Here is a 20,361-nt window from a genome sequence, read left to right on the forward strand (position 1 = left end):
AATTAATTATTTCTTTCCTAGATTTGCAAATGAAGAATACAATAACAACTTACTAGAAGAGGTTTTTAAGGATGAACTATAAACTATTCTTCCCAACTTCCAAAAAGATAAAATCTAGAGCCCTAATGGTGGCCAACAAGCTGTTTTTGAGGTTATACCATGAAGAGCACCAAATTTCAATTGCATATTCAATGAATCATATCATTGTTATTTTATGAACACTTTGGTCTTAGACATACATATCTTTTTAATATTTTTTTAACTATACGTAGCACAAGCTCAACAAGTGAATTATTTGATGTATTTGATTTTGTATCCTTGAAAGGTACATAAGAAGGATTAATTGGAGCATTTTTGCATTTTAGTAGAAAAATCAACATGTGGAGTATAAAAGGAATGTTTTCTCTAGACAAAATGAATATTCATATCATTGTTATTTTATGAACACTTTGGTCTTAAACTTACCTATTTTTTTAACATTTTTTTATTTGTACATTGCACAAGCTCTAAAATGAATTATTTGATTTTGTGGCCTTAAAAGGCACACAAGAGGGATTTATTGGTGCATTTTTGTATTTCAGTTGAAACTTCAACATATGGAGTATAAAAGGAATGTTTGCTCTAAACAGAATGAATAATGATAGAACTTTGGCCTTTTCTCATCTACTATTTATAGGAATGATATGTTATTTGAGTTATGAACTATGAGGGAAGTAGAAAAGTACGAGGATATTTTAAAGGTATATTGTGGTGTGACAAAGATGGAAGTAAATTTTCAAAAATCAAATATCTTAGGAAGTAGAACAAGAAAGGACACTTCAAATTCTTTCTTTCAAGATGTCTTCTTTGGATGATAGAATGAAATATTTAGGTTTCATGATGAAGCTTAATATCTATAGCTTTAAGGACTATAATTGGCTATAAGAAGAATAGAAAATAGATTCTCAATATGGCACTACAAGTGGTTATCAAGAGGAGGAACACTGAGTCAAATAAAGTTTAAAGCAATACCTATTTGCTAGCAATCAGTGGTTTTTATATTCCAAAGGTATGGTGGAAAAGAAATAAGGAAAAAGTGTTTTAGTTTTGTATGAATAGGGAGAAGAGAAAGGCATGGCATGCAAAATGGAACAAGATAGCAAAGGCAAAGGATCTATATAAATGGGCTCGAAAAATATTCACCATTTTAGTCAAACATTGGCAACAAAAAGGTTTTGGAGGTTTACAAAACATGATGTATTATAGAAGTAGATGTCAATGCAGAACTATAATAACCCTTTGCCTCTTGAGGCTTGGACGTGTAATAACCCTTTGTCTCTTGAGGCTTGGGTCACACTTCCAATGAACATAATAGTAGGGGCTCCATGATGTGGACAGCTCTAATAAAAGATTTCCCAATGGTTGGAAATTGGTTGGCGTGGATCAAGGATGGGAAATGAGGCTCGAATGAGAATATGGAAGGATTGAGGATCCATTTTGGTCCAACATTGGCAACAAAAAGTTTTTGGAAGTGTACAAAGCATGATGTAATATAATAAGTGTCGATGCAAAACTATAATGACCCTTTCTCTCTTGAGGCTTGGGTCACACTTCCAATGAACAAATAGTAGGAGTCTAATAGGAGCCTCCATGATATGGACAGCTCTAATAAAAGATTTCGCAATGATTGGAAATTGGTTGGCATGGATCAAAGGGTGGGAAATGGGGCTCGAGTGAGAATATGGAAGGATCCAGAATCCATAGGCTGGTTGCATGGGGTCATAATTCAAAAATTGGTAAATCATATACATTGACAAATCAAGCCATGGAGTCATTTTGATTGTGCTTGTCAAGGAGACCTTAGGTAAGGTGGCAGCGTGTACTTTAACCATTGTATCTTCTACGGATTAAGAAGTAAGAATAATAACGTAGATAATAAAACTAGCTAGGTTGCTGGGGATATTGGGAATCAAACGTGTTTATCGTGGAATCATTAAGTGTGTACCTGTGTGTATGGTCGCTATCACATTCTGTGTGATTGCGGGTCTCAAGCCATGGAGTCATTTTGATTGTGCTTGTCAAGGAGACTTTAGGTTAGGTGGCATATCATTTAATTTAATTTTTTTAAGATAATTTAATTAGCGCTAAAGCAAATTTTGGTGAAGGAACAAATAAATTGAGTGGAATTGAATGCCCTCTAGATGTTTTGATGATACTGGCTGCTGAAAAATATTCAGATTCTGGGTAACTCTAAAATCGTTATAAATTGGATCAATGATAAAAACAACGTGCAGAATATGTCTCTCAAATTATGGAAATTATAAAGGAATTACAAAGAATTTCTAAAATTTGTTTCCATCATATATATAGAGAACTAAATGTCAAACTAAACAGGTTCTCACTCTCCATAAAAGGATTTCCAGGTCAGAGGAGGTAGATTTCTTCTCTCCATCACAAGATCTCTCTATGTTTAGGCCCTCTCGTCTGAGGAGGGTCTTGTCTGAGGAGGGTAGTTTTAGAGAGAGGAAGACGAAAAAATGATGTTTTCCATTCTGAGTATTTTTGCTTTCTGTAGAGCTTTAACGGCATTTTTCTTTTATGGGTGAACACAATATTAGGACTGATAGGATTACCTCACATTTTTTTTAGTTTCTGATGCTCATTATGAGCAACTCCTGATCCAAAGTAGAAACCTATGTATATTTTGTATATCTGCTTGAAATTATATATATGACAGAATGTACAACTGAAAGTTAACAGCCTATCAGTTACCGACACAACTGAATTATTTTTATCCAACTATGCTCCATTCAATTTTGAATTAAATCACCATGACTTACAAATGCACGCATCCAAGAACGGATTAAACTACAATGTGTATATTATCCTGTAGCATCAGCATCAATACTAGATTAAGATATTTATTTCCATCATCAGCATAACAAGAATCCAATAGAAGGAAATCGCTGTCTAGCTGCTTATGGCAATCTGCAACAGGAGAGGAAGGACACATTCTGTCACAAAAGTATCTTACCAAAAAATTAGATGAATTTCATGTAATACTCAGACACTTGCAATTGGCCATAGTGAAGCTTGGAAATGTAACTATTAGTGCAAGATATCTGATCTAGACTCAGTAAGGATATCAGAGTTCACTCACTCTTTAAAACAAATACAAACAGAGATAACTCTTTTTCTTCGGAACAAATACAACTGTTGTTTCTTTGGCTTAATCATCACTTGCCGCAATGCTCTTATCAATAAATAGAATCTAAGTCTTGAAGAACTAATAGAAGGCATTTTTCCGACTGACATTGTCCGCATTCCAGATATTGATTATTCTGTCAAAAGAAGACGTAACCAAGTACATTGAATTAGCACTGAATCACACATCTACTCTCAAGAATGAATTATCTTCAAGGGAATGCTTAGCTTTGAGATTGTCCATGTTCCACAACACCAGCATTTCCAGAAAGTTCAAAACTCTATTACTTTAGCCATCAAATTAGATTAAGCATGTTCAAAAAATTACTACTGGACCCTGGTTGTTGATGTGCACGTACATTACTTTCTTATCATGTCCGGCGCTTGCTAGTGATTTTCTATCTGGGGAGAAGTGGCAACATATAACTACTATAAATTATAAATCAAATGCAAAATGAAAATCCTGAGTTAAAAATTGTTAACATGCATCCATGTAATTCTACAGATCACTTGAGGGACATGACATGCAAACTGTTGCAATATAAGTTCAAGTAATGCTATTACAATTTGAAAAATTAAAGTGAGGCAAGATTAAAAGTTGAAACAAGGAGATAGAAAGTGGATTCCCCCTCACGATGCAAATGGACATTAGAACTACACTTTTTTTCACCTTTCTCTAAAGTAATGGAAAATTTTACATCCTGCTTCTTTCTACCAAGAAAATACATGTTACTTCTAATCTTGCAGTCTTCAGAACATCAACAACAAATCTCAATTAATGATTTTCGGGAAGCAAAAAATTTATACTCTATTTACTGGGTGAGAATTGATGCAAAGTCCACTCCACTTTTTTTCTTGCTTGTCTAATGGAGCTTCTCCAATAACAGGTCAAACAAATAATTACACAAGAGCTGACTCTTAATTATCCCGACGTCCTTTTCATCAATGATAAGCAAAAACTTAAATAAATGAATTCAGCCATTTACAGTATTCCACGTCTTCTATACATCTTCTGTATAATCCATAAATTAACACTGAAGAAAATAGATGGATATGAAAACGAATCATTTGAAAAGATAAAGCGATGGTCTACGAGATTCCTAAGGTCTCAGTTCTTTTCTGTATAGTGGTTATCTTTGAACAAGTTTAAATTCTGGCATGCTGAAGACCTTAAGCTTATATTTACCATTCAACGTACCAACCACCAATTTCCTGGAAATAGACTTCACTAAATCCAGTAATATTCTTTTGGGGCATTCAAATAAACTATCTGGTAAACACGAGAGAATGCATTCCAAATGTAATTGGCAATTTACGAAGAGAAACATACACGCTATTAATTATGAACGAAGGTAACACACTTCAAACTAAACTGCAATGCAATGAGAACTATATTTTACAGGAGGGATTACATAGTCCCCACGTAAAAAAGAAGCCCAAAGCAATGTTTCCTCTAACCAGCTCATTACTTGCAGGACATCTCTGTAAGATCCAAACTTCTTCACAAAATTTGTACAAAATAACAAAAGGAAAATAAGTTGTTCCTTTTTAAACACAAAACCGGCATATTTTAGTTTTCTTTATTACTTATAAACATTTTGTAGTTAAATGCCAGTTTTTTGTGCCAGATGGTAGCTTGTGACCATCCTTAAACTGAGATGTGGATCTAAACACCAATTGTTGTTAGGATGTTCACTTGGCCTTGAACCCTGAAGAAAAAAAATCTTTAAAACCTAGCACACACATGTATAATTAGCCAATTGTTGTTAGGATGTTCTCTTGGCCTTGAACCCTGAAGAAAAAAAAAATCTTTAAAACCTAGTACACACATGTATAATTATCAACGGTCAATTGGGTGTAGCTTGGGTGGCTGAGAAGAAAAGTTGTTTCCTACCCTGTCCCAGTTCAAATCTCAAATCTAGCTCAGGTGGCTGAGAAGGAAAGTTGTTTCCTACCCTGTCCCAGTTCAAATCTCAAAATCTTTAAAACCTAGCACACACATGTATAATTAGCCAATTGTTGTTAGGATGTTCTCTTGTCCTTGAACCCTGAAGAAAAAAAATCTTTAAAACCTAGCACACAGATGTATAATTATCAACAGTCAATTGGGTGTAGCTCGGGTGGCTGAGAAGAAAAATTGTTTCCTACCCTGTCCCAGTTCAAATCTCAGTGTGTGACATGGTTGCTGTTCGTGAACCAATTGTTGTTGGGATGTTAACTTGCCTTGAACCCTGAAGAATCTGGTTTATCCAATTGTTGTTGGGATGTTAACTTGCCTTGAACCCTGAAGAATCTGGTTTATCCTAGTTACCATCCTCAAAATGAGGGGACGTGCCTGATGAGTTTCCACGAGAAATGCATTTTGTGGTACTAAAAAAAACTATCAACCAAGCAAAATAAGAAGAGATTAACAAGGATTAATAATAAAAACTATGTTCCAGTCCCTACAGTTTTTTGAAAAAAATACACCTTGAATAAAGGAAAATAGGATCCAAATTAGCAAAAAAAATTAAAAACCATTATTTAAATCTCTACATATCTGTTTGCCATCTTTATTTTTGGACCTGCACCTGCACCCCCAAATCAAAAGTTGTCTCTTAATTAAATTAGCAAAAAATATTTACACGTCATCCTTCTGGAGTTAGTCCAAAAATGAAACCCAAAACTTCTTATAATTACTTGTTCCTAGATTTATACCTTCTGTAAAATTGGAGGAATCTCAATGCTACTGGACCAGTCCTAAATAAGTCATTCATTATATCATCAGTCAAACAAGAAATTATTTGATAACATACTGAAACTTTCAAAAATAACCTTTGCAATAATTCCTTAGTCTAGTTTCCATTGAATTTCCGCAATTTAGTCCCAAACAATTCTTCAAAGGCACCATGCATTGAACCCACACTCAATTTCTCATACACAATCTCAAGCCTAAGTGTAAAAAACAAATCATTTCTAGTTGTGTCTTTAAAAAATCTTTACTATCCTATAGTTTTGTTGTTGACATGTTTCCGTAATTTTTACCAAACTTTTCCTTGGGATTGTTCTCAACTACATAAGACTCCATATAAAACAATTCTCAACTAATATAAGCTTCCAGATAAAACAAAAGCATGACCCGAAGTAGTCAGACAAGAATTGATATACAGATATGCTGTTTGGAATCCCAATGTTTTAAAACCCCGACTCCGACAACGACTCAGCCGAGGGTTGACTCCGACTCGGACTCGGTATCGACTCGGCCGGCTCGATTTCAATGACTCGGTCGTTGTAAAAAATACATTAAATATTTATTTGTTTTATAAAAAAAATAATTTTAAAGATTTTCATTCATGTTTCCAAATGCACAGCATTAGAATATAGATGGAAGACAACATATGATCAAAGTAGGCTCATGAATATATCCATTATATCAAAATGGCACCCAGTGCACTGTCCAATACATACATGATCATGAATCATGATATAGAGATCAAAACAAAAACACATAACCAAGGAGGCTAGAAATGGCCTCTACAACAAAAGTAAATTGTGACCAGTACTACTGGCTAGTAGCTACTGCCAGAGGAGCCAAGATCATGTGGATCAATCTCTGGATCATCATCAGAGTCAAACAGGGGGCCCCATGGCTCCTCCTCATCATCATCTCCAACTGCAACTGTAGAAGTGGTAGCACTAGCAGGCTATGCAGCAGATGCAAGCTGAGATAGACGAGATATGCGCTTCTGTCGTGGCTGAGCAGAGGAAGCGCCTGCAACTGGAGGACTTGCTGGCTGTGAGGCTGAGGCTGGTACAAGTGGATCAAGATTTGCATTCAACTGAACATTATGTTCGAGTGATGCTATCGTCTGTAATTCAAAATCCATATCCTCATCAGAAGCAAACTCTGTTAGATGACTCTCCACTACCCAATCTGATGTTGGATCAATGTCTTCCAACACAATGGGATCTGAATCAGGTCTTTTGTTCAGCAATTGGTTGCATCTGAGCCGGAGGTTGTATTGGACATAGACTAGATCATTTAACCGTTTTTTATCCAAACGGTTTCTCTTCTTTGTGTGAATCCTCTCAAAGACGGACCAATTGCGCTCACACCCAGTAGCACTGCAAGTTTGACTCAAAATACGAATTGCAAACTTCTGCAATTCAGGACAATGGCTACCAAAATCCTCCCACCATTGTGTTGCAAAAAACATAGGAGTGTAATGAGTTAGCTCAACAAAATTACAAGTTATATCCAACTTTCAAATTATAAATGGTTTAACAAAAAAACTATTAAGAATTTGAAAATTGAAATTTTTGTTTACCTGGATCATCTGCTTCTCTTGCAATCTTTGCTAGGTTCTTCCCAAAGGAACCTGAGGCATTGGTGAAGGTCGTGACCTGTCGTTGTATCTCCAGCTGATTAGACTCCAACGGGATCATGCAATCAATGCAGTCAATCAATCCATCTCTAACCTCCCCCCTCAAAGCTCCTCTCTCCTTAGCTTTATAATAATATCGTGGGTTCAAAAAATAGCCAGCTGCATGTATAGGGCAATGGAGTTGATTGTTCCATCTTTCATCAATGATTGCCCAAATGGGCCCATACTTAGCCACTTTATCCTTGTATGCCCTCTTTATTTGCTCCTTTGCTTGATCCATAGCCTCATAAATGAAGCCCATAGCCAATCTTTCCCCATCCACCAACCGCAACACCTTAACCAGTGGCTTAGCAAGCTTCACAATCTCTGCTGCCTTTCTCCAAAATATTTCTTCATTAACTTTCTTTTTCAATTCTTTGCCTTCCAGTTTGTGAGACCACTGGCTTAGATTCCATTCTTCACTGGAAAACATCTTTTGCAAGTTTCTATGTTGTGAAAGCATAGATTGCAATGTCAAAAAATGAGTAGCAAATCTAGTGATGGCAGGCCTAATAATATCCCTGCCCCCAGTGTGTTTCCTCATGAGGCTCAAAATCCATGAATGATTGTAGATAAATTTTGTTATGCTTTTGGCATGATCTACAGTGTTTTTGACCCAATCTAATTTTCCAATATCCTCAAGCATGAGGTCTATGCAATGTGCAGCACATGGGGTCCAAAAGATGGTCTTGTGTTTTTCCTCTAACAGTTTACCAACAAGAACATAGTTAGAGGCATTATCTGTGATGACTTGAACAACATTAGCCACCCCCACCTCCTCAACAACCTGATCCAATAGCTGAAACAACAATTGCCCATCTTTTACCTTATCAGATGCATCAATTGATTTTAGAAACATGGTTCCCTGTGGGCAGAAGATAAGAAAGTTTATGATGGTACGGTTTCTTTGATCAGTCCATCCATCTGACATGATGGTACATCCTGTTCTTGCCCATGAGTCCTTGAAATCTTTCAAATAGTCATTAATGGATAAAATTTCTTTCTGCAAACGATACCCCCTTAGCTCATGCATAGTAGGGCCTTTGAAGCCTTTTCCAGCAGCATGTATGGCATCAAACATAGGCTCATAATATGGTGAACAGGAAGCATTGAAGGGGATATCAGCATCATACCACCATCTAGCTATGTAATCACAAGCAGTCTCCCTCAATTCTTTCTTCCATTGGTCATCTAAAGTGCGCTGCATTTGAATTCTACTAGCTTGAGGACCATGTGCATCTGATGGAGAGGAGGGAGTGAAATAACTTTTGATATTCATATCACCCTTTTTCATTCTACACTGTCCCTTTTCTTGAATAGACTCAAAAGAGGGAGGAACATATCAGAAGGGGTTGGATGCACCAGTACAAGGGATAGAGGAAGAACCCTCAAAATCAAAATGGGAGTTGGTAGCCATCACTTTTTGTATATTCCTCTTCCTCCCAATTTCAACCTCTCTTTTTGCCTAGTCTTATCTTCTTTAAACTTCTCAAAGCTGGCTAACAATTCCTTCCTAATCTCCCCAATTTCCGGTGAGGTACATGGAGTAATTTGGCCTCTAATCCCCGCCAACAGTTGTTTCAGCCTATTAATGCCCCCAGGACCTTCCTTAATTTTCTTATGGCAAAATTTGCAATGCATTTGACTTTCAACCATTTCAACATATGCCCAAGCAGCATCTTTCACTCTAGGTGCCATTTTTTGACTTGGAAATGAAAGCAAACAATCTGAAAATGAAAAAAAAAACATTGATTCAATGTTCATTTCTTTCACAAAAAGCACTCTTTAGGATTTCAAAATTTGCACATAAAATTTAATAAGCAAAAACAGATTTGTACAAGTGAAAAAAATACCTCCAAACACAAATTGTCTCCTCAAGCTTGCTCCAAGAAACCAACTCCTCAATGCTGCTCCAAATGGCTACCGAAGAAGCCCCTCACTCTAGCTACAATGCTTGCCCAAAACTCCTCACTGCTGCTCCAAAAACAAGCTCAACAACTCCTCACAAGCTCTCACTGAAATTCTCACTCAAATGCATGAGATGGCTATGAGAAAATGAGAGGGGTTGAGTGGGTTAAATAGGGTTTGGGAGAGGGGAATGGACCCCAAGGACCAACAAAACAAATACTAAAGTGCTTTGGAGTCTCCCACATTCAACAATTAATAAAAAAAATTATTGGGCCGCTGTATGTAACACGGTCGGGTTGATACGGACTCGGCCGAGCCGGCCGAGTTGTTAGACAACTGGGTCGGCTCGGTATTAACCCAGCCGACCGAACCAGTTACTTGGCCGAGTTGGTTTTTTCAGGCCTGGCTGGGACCAACTCGGCTGAGTCGGTTTCGATCCGGTCGTTTTTTAAAACGCTGGAACTTTGGACCTAAATTGCAAATGACCATTGACATCCACAATAAACCTACAAAAATCTAGAATATTGTATCTTCATCTGAACCTTGATAGAAATTACACCAAATTTTCAACTGCGATAATCAAAATACGGTCTTGCTATCAAATCAAGACATTGACATAAAAATTTAGTCAAACTTGTCAATTTTTAAAATAGACAACTTTGAGCTAATAATGTTTAAGTATAAACAAAATATGATCCGTAAACTGCCGTGGTATTCTACTGGACAGTTCGTCACAACAGATCTGATAATAGCTGATTTAAAATATGAAATTCTACAGTATTACAGTTTTATTAGATTTCTAGATCTGTAGATTTTACTGTGAATAGTGCATGCATGCAAATGAAAATTATGCAAAAAATAGAGAACGGAAAAATACAAGCTCACACACACATTAGACACAAGATTTGCTCTGGTAAACCCTTTCAGGAGAAAAACCCCGTTGGAAAGTGAGGTTGCTCCGCTCTTTTTCTATCTTGAAATATGGCTGCAAGTACCAAGAAGTATGGTCTGCGGCCCGTGGGCTGCTGCCTGCTACAGTGCACAAATCCCCTCTATGTGCTCTACCTCCTATCCCTCTTGGCTATTTTTGCTCAGCTATGGAATAAATCCACTCAAAAGAATGGAATCAATTTTCCTCCTAGTGGCCCAGTTATAGCACAGTAGAATAGCCCACTAGTCCTTAGGTTTGACTACATCAACTTTTAACTTAAGTTACAATATAGACTCTTCTAGAGCCTTTTACATCATAATCATGTGGCTAGCCCCTTTTCCATGAATAATGGGGGCTGATGCAACAACCTCTCGAACCATGGTGGTGAAAACAGGAAGGTCAACTTCTGAGTGGCATAAATTTCGCATACGGACCTCGATTGACGCGCTTCTTGCGTCGTTGGACAGGTCTCTGTGTGTAGAATAGAATAAAAAGGTGTGGCGCCAAAGCGACAAATATTTGCCCCCAAATAACGTCATTTTATGCCTCAAAATGCTCCTAGAAAGTTTCAAACCCTGTTTTGCCAAACTAGGTCCTACCGATAAAAATGGTCCCATGAACTGATTCCTCCACTTTTTCCACTCTGAATGGATCGAGATGGATGACACTATGATAATATAATGATTCAATCTGGATCACACCTTCCCATTTTGGGAGGCTTTTGGTCCCCAAAAGCTTCCACTGAATGAGGTGAGGAAATTTTTCCTCCACCTTCTCTCTCGTGTACCATTTAGCTATGCCTGAAAGTTGTCCTTTCAACCCAATCTGCCAAAGGTTATGTTGCCCCTGTCTTGTAGTTTTGGATCTCTTCTGCAAAATTGTATCTTCTACCAACTTTTCCTAAGCATCTGATGCCAAAACATCCACATAAGATAGGACTTGTTCCTCTTCTTGATCTAACATGGAAAGCTCATAGAGTTTCAAATTCTCTACATTCACAATTGAGTAAATGTGCATATACGGTGGTAAACTGAGTCGATGGGAAACCACCCACATTTTTTAGTATCTCAAAGGGACCATACCTCGAAGCCTTGATTTTCTTACCAGGCCCCTATTGCCTCTCCTTGTTCAACTGTAGTCATACTTTGTCTCCCACCTTGAACAATTTATTTGTTATGAACTAATAATTTCTGACCTTATATATCCCCTATGACTTCTGCAATGTCTCTTGTACATGTAGATGGATCTGCCTGGTCTTTTCTATAAATTTTTCAGCCCTCAAGGCATCTCCTGTAAGATCTTCTCGCACTCCTCCTTGTTGCCCATATGCAATATCCAAAGGTGAAGGTGACAAATATCCAAACCAAGATTCAAATGGGGTCTTTCATGTAGAAGCATGGACTGCTCTGTTGTAAGAATGTTGTATATATACCAGATTTTCATTCTAGGAATTCAAATGCTTTTGGTTGTATCCCCTAAGAATGTGCATCAAAGTCTTGTTGACTACTTTTGTTTGTCCATCTGTCTGCGGATGGAATGTTGTAGATCTCTTCAACTTTGTGTCCATCTTCTCCCACAATGTAGTCCAAAATGCATTGAGAAATCTTGTATCCCTATCTAAAACGATGCTCCTTGGTATTCCAAAGTGCACCTAGACCTGTCCAAAGAATAAGTTTGTTGCATCTTGCACACTAATGGTCTTTCTACAAGACATCAGAACCCACATCTTGTGAAACCCGTCAACTTCCACGAACAAGTAGTCATGTCCCTTCCTGGTTGTTGGTAAACCTCCCACAAAGCCCATAGAAATGCTTTTCCAAGGACGAGTGGGTACAAGTGAGTGATGATATAGGCCATATTCCATGTTGCTAAGCTTACTGGTACAACAAAGCATGCATCATCTTATGACCCTAGCTACCTATACACATACCTTTGCAAGTTAGCCACGATTTTCCCTACACCAAAGTGCCCTACAACCTTGGAGGTGTGAGCCTCTCTAATCAGCTGCAATCGCTCACCTTTTGGAACATATAGCTTATCTAGCCTATAGAGTAACCCATCCTGGAGATGGTAGTCGCGGTGGTGTCGTCATCGTGCACATGACTCTAACTCTGCAATTGCTGAAACACCTCATTAAAGTCCTCATCTTCTGCATAGGCCTCTCTGTATGCATCACGGGTGAATGGATTCAAGTGCATAAGAGTCCCCAAAGTTGTGATCTTTGATGTGGGTGGCCTTGAAATCATGTTGGTCGACTAGTCTATGTTGCCCTTCTTGTACTTGATCACCAAATGAAACTGTTGTAGAAACCCCATCTACTTGTAATGCCTGGTCTGTTGTAGCTTACTTTGGGCTTGCAAGTACTGTAGTGGTTGGTGATCTGTTTGGATTACTATCTCCTTTCCCATCAGATAATGCTTCAACTTCTTCACAGCTTGCACTAGTGCATAGAGCTCCTTGTCGTAGGTAGGGTAGTTAAGAACTGCCCCGTGAAATACTTTAGAATGGTAGCATACAGGCCTTCCTCCCTAGATCAAGACTGCTCCATAGCATACCCACTCGCATTTGTTCCACTTCAAAGGGTTGCTACAAGTTTGGTAATGCCAGAACTGGTGCTTGACTAATTTTCTTCTTTAGCTCATTGAAAGCCCTTTGTTGACCTTTTTTCCAGTGGAAACTCTTGCCACCTGCTATTATGGCATGGATTAGTGTTGCTACAGCTGAAAACAAAGCTATGAATTTCTTCAGGTACTGTGTTGCCTCAATGAAACTCCTGACCTCAGAAAAATTACTAGGCACCGACCATTACATGATGACCTCCATCTTGGCAAGATCTATCTTCAACTCTCCTCCACCTATCACATACCCCAGATACACCAAAGAATGTCGTGCAAACTCACACTTCTTGAGATTTGCTAGCAGTTGGTGCTTCTTTAATGTCTTCAACACTTGCATCAAATGTGAGATGTGTTATTCCCAAATAGCATTGTATACCAATATATCATCCAAATAAACAACAACAAATGAATCTATAAAAAGGCGCAGTACATCATTCATTAATCTCATAAACATAGTTGGTGCATTACATAGGCCAAATGGCATGACTAACCACTCATACAAACTTTGTCTAGTTTTGAAGGCAGTCTTCCAAGTATCTTCTTCTTTGACTCGACCCTGGTGATATCCAGACTTGAAATCCAGCTTTGGTGAAGTATTTGGCTTGTTGTAGCTAATCCAATAGATTGTTTATCTTGGGCAAGGGGTATCTATTCTTGAGCGTGATTTTGTTCAACACCCTATAATCTATACACATCCGCCAAGTCCCATATTTCTTTCGCACAAAGATTATGGGTGACCCACTAGTGATGTACTCCATCAAATGACATCATGTTCTAGCAGTTGTTGCAACTATTTCTTCACCTCGCTTCTACAACACATTGCCTGTACAATCAAATGTTTAGCAATGGGGAGTCTGACAATAGTTGGATCTTGTGCTCCACTTCCCTCTTAGGCAATAGTCCTTTAAGCTCTTGGAACACATCTTTGTATGCCTATAGCAACTCTTCCAGTTGTTGTTTTTGTTTCTTAGTACACCTCTCTAGGGATGCCTTACCTCTTACTGACTCTTCTATAGGTTGAATTTCTCTTAAAAACAATAAAGCATACTTCTTGTTAGCGTTGGTCAATTTCTTGGCTTGGTTAGCACTTACCAGCAAAATTTTCGACTTGCCTTTGTGCGCATTGATGATGAACACTTTTCCATCATTAACGAGCTGATATTGGTTAGCTCTCCGCATGAATATTGCATCTCGCATGTACATGTAGGGACTCCCAAACACGACTCCACATACATCAAGGGGAACCACATCTAGTTCTACTTCATCAATAAAATCAGCATTGATAGCAAATCTAATTTTGCATTGTTTTGTTACCTTCAACTCTGCATCCTTATTTACCCATCCCAATGGATATGGGTTTGGATGATCACAAACTTCTAGGCCCAACTTCTTGACTAGCTTTGCTGCAATGAGATTCACCTACGATCCTGAGTCAAATAGAGCATCAATCTTTGTCTTCTTAACCTGAATCTTTATATGGAAGAGTTTGGTTATTTCTTTATCTTCTTCTTGTTGAAGGCTACTCGAATTCACCTCCTTCTGCACTGACGTACATGCAATCTGCTCATCCACATCCAAGTTGATTTCAACTTGGTTGCTCAAATTTGTGGCCATGAGATTCTTCTTCTTATTATCTTGTTTTTGTTCTTCAAGTTCAACTCTGGATGCAACTTCCAGCACTTCTCCTTTATATGGTCGTCAATGGTTGCAGTGGTTGCTAGGATATTTGCAGTGGTGTGTTGTGGTTGTCGTCTTTTTATATTTTCCCCCTTTTTGCTTCTTCTTCCCCTCCTTAGAAGCATCATATTGTTCCTTTTGCTTCGATCCATTTGATTGTGCTCTCTTCATGCCTATGTTCTCTGGGTACGGTGCCTGTACACAAGCCTTGGTCCACTGATTTGGGCTTGAACAACATCACTTTCTCTCATCGATGGCAGTGCAAACTGCCCAAATACTTGAGGAGTACATCTGGGTTCTTTGGGGAGATAGTCAGTGTTATGGCCATCTTTCTGAACTCTGTGGTGTACTCATACACGCTTTGGCCCGACTTTTGCTTGAAGTAGTGCCACCGAATCCACTGGTCCTCTATGTACCCAGTGGGATAAAACTATAACTGAGGGTTTTGAAGTCCTCCCACTTAATCATTAGAGGCTCTCTCTCCGACCTAAGGGTCTCCATGTGGCTTTCCCACCAAGTTAGTGCATGGCCCTCAAATTTTAGTTGCACAAATGAAATTTTTTGTTCTTCCTCAATTCAATGGACGCTGAAATAAACTTTCAGTGGCTACAACCAGTGATTCAACTTCAGAGCATTGATCTTACCATGGTACGACTTGATATTGACCTTCACTTCCATTTTAAACAGGGACTGTGATTGGTTCACTGAACTTGAACTAGGTTGATTTTTTTCAGGTTCTTTCTTTGGCTAGTTCTTTGTTTCTTCCCGATCTCCCGATCCCCCCTCTGATTTGTCCTCTGCATTTGAACCCCCATGTTCTCCAAATATTCCAAGCTTGTTACTTAGGGCCACCATGAGGAGAATTAAATTGCGATTTATATTTGTGACTTGTTGTTCCAACCGCTACCTCACCTCTGCAAGATCATGAGGGCCATTCACATATTCGTCGACCATGATTAGGGTTTTACGATTTTCGGCACCACCGATCTATATCTCCTGCAAATCTCCACAAAATACCCAAAGAAACCTACTTTTGATAGCAATACGATCCGTAAATTGTTGTGGATATTCCACTGAATGGTTCGTCACAATAGATCTAATAATGGCTTATTTAAAATCTGAAATTCTACACTATTACAGTTTTATTAGATTTCTAAATTTGTATATTTTACTGTGAATAGTGCATGCAAGCAAATGAAAATTATGCAAAAAATAGAGAATGGCAAAATAAAAACTCACACACACATTAAACACAAGATTTGCTCTAGGAAACCCTTTCAAAAGAAAAACCCAACTGGAAGGTGAGGTCGCTCTGCTCTCTTTCTCTGTCCGGAAATATAGTTGCGAGTACAAAGAAGTATGGTTTGTGGCCAGTGGGCTGCTACAGTGCACAAATCCCCTCGTGTGCTCTACCTCCTATCCCTCTTGGTTATTTTTGCTCAGTTATGGAACAAACACACTTGAAAGCATGGAACCCCTTTTCCTCCTAGTGGCCCAGTTATAACACATCCTATAGCCCACTAGTGGTTAAGTTTGACTACATCAACTCTTAACCATAGTTACAATATAGACTCTTCTAGCGTCTTTTTACATCATAATCACGTTACTAGCCCTTTTTCCATGAATAATGGAGGTTGACGCAACATCCTCTCGAACCATGGTAATGAAAACAGGAAGGTCAACTTCTAAGTGGCATAACTTTCGCATACGGACTCCAATTGTCACGCTTCTTGTGCCCTTGAAAAGGTCTATGTGTAGAATAGCATGAAATGTGTTGCGCAAAAGTGGCAAAACTTTATCCCTAAAAAACGTCATTTGATGCCTCAAAATGCTCCTAAAAGGTTTCAAGCCATGTTTTGCCAAATTGGGTCCCGCTAGTAAAAATGGTTCTGTGAGTTGATTCCTCCACTTTTTCCACTTTGAATGGCATCAAGATGGATGAAAAACAATTTAATGATCCAATGTGAATCATCCAATGTGAATATTGTTGAATAAAATCCTTTCATTCACATAGTGTTGAGATGGACAGCTTGAAGCATGCCTCTTCTCTCAGTGGTAAAGTAAGGTCTTCCAAACATAGTTTCCTTGACCAATTTGATTTCATGTATTTGCATGTGGTGAATAGTGGTAAAGTAAGGTCTTCCGAACATAGTTTCCTTGACCAATTTGATTCCATGCAATTGCATGTGGTGAATAGTCTTTGAAGAATGAAATGCTTTCGTCTTCACTGAAACCAAGAGTTAGGGGATAGAAGACTTTCTTTTTTCTTTACCAATAGAGTTTTATCCATGGTTGGGAATCCATTATATTTAGTGTTCTTTAAAATTTGTCCAATGTTTCCAACTTTCTCTAATCCATGAAAGGCTACTAAAAGAATTTCAACATAACAGATAGTCAAGTTCCCATTTATACAGTTCGGAATATCCTTTTAGGAATGGAATCCCAGTCAAGTTCACAATCTTGTCATGCACATAGTTGTTGAAGGAACCAATTACTGTTTTTAATATTAACATGATCAATATGACAGAAATGAGCAATGAAAATATTTTATTTAGCTCCAAAATGATAAGACACAGCACGATACCGATTTTGATCCCCCTAGGAAAGGGGTGTCACATAGCCCAACATAAAGCCCATTAGTTTCTATTAAGGTAAATCAGTTCCTCAATAGAATGGTTATGTGAAAAGCCTAACAAAGTTCCAGGTTTGAAGAGACCCAATGGGAGTGCATGTCCATACATTACTGGTCCCAGATTGAAAACAACAAGAAGATAAAATAAGAGTGATAATTGGCAAAACGTGTCTCATGTGCCGGAGCTGAAGATAGTTTTAACATATATTTCCCCAGAAGTTAGTGCTACTAAATTATGGCCATTTCTAGGTTGACCGCTATAGCCAAAACTGTGTCCCCATTGTGCATGATCATGAAGTCATCACCGATTTCTGCTTAAATGAATTAAAATATATAGAGATGAAAATTCTTCAAACTATCATGCAGGAGAACACAACCTTGTGCAATTTGGATACTTATTATACCTGTCGAACAACATGGTATATAGCGATCAATATCGCTTTGACGCTGCACTAATTCCATTGACTTCTTTTCATTGGCCATCGGCCATTAAACTTTGGACGAAACTGTGGCTCTTCTCATGTTTGTCATCTGCCATGGTTCCTACCTCTTGGCCTGTTTGTCATGGTTCTTACCACAGGTCATTTGCCATGGACACTGCCCTTCCATTTCTGTGCCATTTACCCCTTTCCATTTCTGCACTCTCTTTCGAGAGTGCTCAATACTACGTGGAGAAGGTGACCTGATGCAGACTCGAATTGGTTCCTACATACGTGTGGACCTGTGGATGGCGATCGTTGTGACCAGCCCTACAACGCCACCTCCTACATATTTGTGCCCTAGGTGGAGGAAGCCCAGAGACTACTCGCCCAACGCTCTTCCCAACAACAATAGTCCACAGTTTTCAAGACACTGTTTCCTGCAGGGTTGGAGATCAGCTTTATGCAGGGTTAACTTCTTTATGCAGGGCGAGAGAACTAAGAAAGACTGCAGGGTTAGGAAATTTTCTTTTACAAAATAGAGCCTCTTAGACCCTTGACTCTATTTATGTGCCAAGATGCTTTGAACAGGCTCTTAAGATAGGTTGAGGGTTCTGCCATAGGCTAGACCGCTGAATCTCCAGTTGAGGCACGAAGGTAAATACATGGTATCTACTTTGTGACGGCATGGCACCTTACCAGTTATAGCCTATTTTATTTCTTCCTTCAGACTAAAAGACAACATCCGAAGAGGGGAAGATGTTTACCTCCGCTGAAGAACCTTCTTGAACCAATTGATAGTGAGCGCGCCTACGATACCAGGTTGTCCATCATCGCACATCTCCTTTTGTAGATGGCTCTACTCATCTTTTCCGCCTATTAATTAGGCATTCTCTGTAGCCATGCAAATCCAATGCATAGGCAGCAACTTCAGACAAAAATTCAATAAATGCAATCCAAAGCCAGCAGTTTCCCATAAGAAATGGAGGCAAATGAATACCTGGGAGGTTGGTCTGCCAAGTTCGATACCCCAAAGGTTTCTCAATATCCTTCATCTACAACTCATCAAATGCCCTTACACCAATTCCTCGTAGATGAAACCTTCAACAAAACGCTTACAACTATACCCGAAATCTGTCCATTGAGAAACAAGATACAAGGTTTGGAGTTCAAGAACCTGGCAAGGCAGGAACCAGGAGGCAAGTACGATGCTCTAGCCATATAGCCGCTAAATTTTGCTATGACTCCCCCACATAGAAAGACGAAGCCAAATAGTAGAAATAATGGCGGGGACTCGACATGCACATGGGCCCATGAGATAATCAAGAGGGTTTATGTAATGTCTTCCTTGAAGGCTTTGGAGTTTGGGTAGCTTTCTGCTTTTATTACGACTCTTCCATTTATTTTTCCTCATACCTGTGCTAGTAGAAAGCCCTCAAAGGCTTATAGCCATAGCCCACATACCATAAATATTGTTTAGCAGGTGTGCGTTGTTTGCACCATGGAGTAACATGTTTGGGGTATTTATTACCCATATTTTGCTTCCAAGCGGAATGAGCCTTATTTTGAAAGAGGCTCTTCCAAACTTGGTATTTCAGAAACAATAGATCTTGTTTATTGTACAGAAGAACCTTGAACAAACCCTTTCTATCGATGCTGCAAATAAGCCTTGAACCAACCCTTTCTATCAATGTTGCAGATGAACCTTGAACCAGCCCTTTCCATGGCTGCTGCAGTTGAACCAACCCTTTCTATCGATGCCACAGTTGACTCGGCTATGCCGACATGTCTTGTTGACTAGGCTTATGCTGCCTCTGAGTTCGAAGATAGACCAGTTGACTGTTGGCTTTCTCTTTGCCAGATCATTTGTAGTTTCAGATTTCTAAGGCAACTTTAACGAGATCATTATACCATTTCTTGTGCATCGCCGTGCCTCCTCTGCCCAATTTTTTAAAATGAAAGCTAGCTTTTAGGTGTCAATATTGTTCTTGATATTGACCGTTATCTGAAACTTACGATACAAGGTTTTGTATTCATATTCAAATAAACAATCAATTCAAAGTTAAATCTATTCTAATTAAAAATATAGATAATTTATTAAAAAAAAAATTTAAAAAAAACCACAAATTGTTATTTATTTAGAATTAAAAATATATATTCATGAGTTGAAAGTCTATAACATCTGTTAGTTTTTTAGCATCTGATAGGTGTTCTAGTCTCGATTTGTGTCTAAGAGACTAAGGAACACGAGATCTTCAAAACCCATAAAAGGTTTCGCGAGATAAGCTTGTGAAACACCTTAATTAAATTAATTAGTCATCATTTAAATTTTTCCTAAGTCTAACTTAGGAAAATTGGTTAATTAATAGGAATTAATTAAGGAAAGGTGAGAAAGCTCTAGAAACTCACACGGATTGAGTTTGAGATGATCTTAGTCGTTGATAACAATTTAATCATGGTTGTTGGTGATCCAATGAGAGATTATAAGAGCAGGTTGATGGGTATAGAGAAGACACACTTGAGCATAGCAATGAGACACAGGGAGAGTGAGTTCCTTGGGCAGATCGAGCTATCCAGTTGCAAAAGTTGA

At 38.4% G+C, this 20,361-nt stretch overlaps 1 long non-coding RNA gene across 2 annotated transcripts; it reads right to left on the reverse strand.

Annotated features, from left to right (window-relative positions):
- Positions 1-2,776: 2,776 nt before the first annotated feature.
- LOC149234880 (uncharacterized) lies at positions 2,777-19,658 on the reverse strand. Of its 2 annotated transcripts, XR_016246134.1 has the most exons (4): positions 18,772-19,658; positions 18,539-18,665; positions 3,140-3,320; positions 2,777-2,967 (listed from the first exon to the last, which is right to left on the reverse strand). It is a non-coding gene; the product is annotated as an uncharacterized LOC149234880 (long non-coding RNA). The 2 variants fall into 2 exon arrangements; XR_016246133.1 differs by lacking the exon at positions 2,777-2,967 and having other exon boundaries at positions 2,992-3,320; positions 18,772-19,655.
- Positions 19,659-20,361: the final 703 nt, after the last annotated feature.

This window comes from Pinus tabuliformis, chromosome 8 (assembly GCF_031772625.1).
Source record: "Pinus tabuliformis cultivar Carrire ecotype Pingquan chromosome 8, CPIR1, whole genome shotgun sequence".
NCBI classification, from domain to species: domain Eukaryota; kingdom Viridiplantae; phylum Streptophyta; class Pinopsida; order Pinales; family Pinaceae; genus Pinus; species Pinus tabuliformis.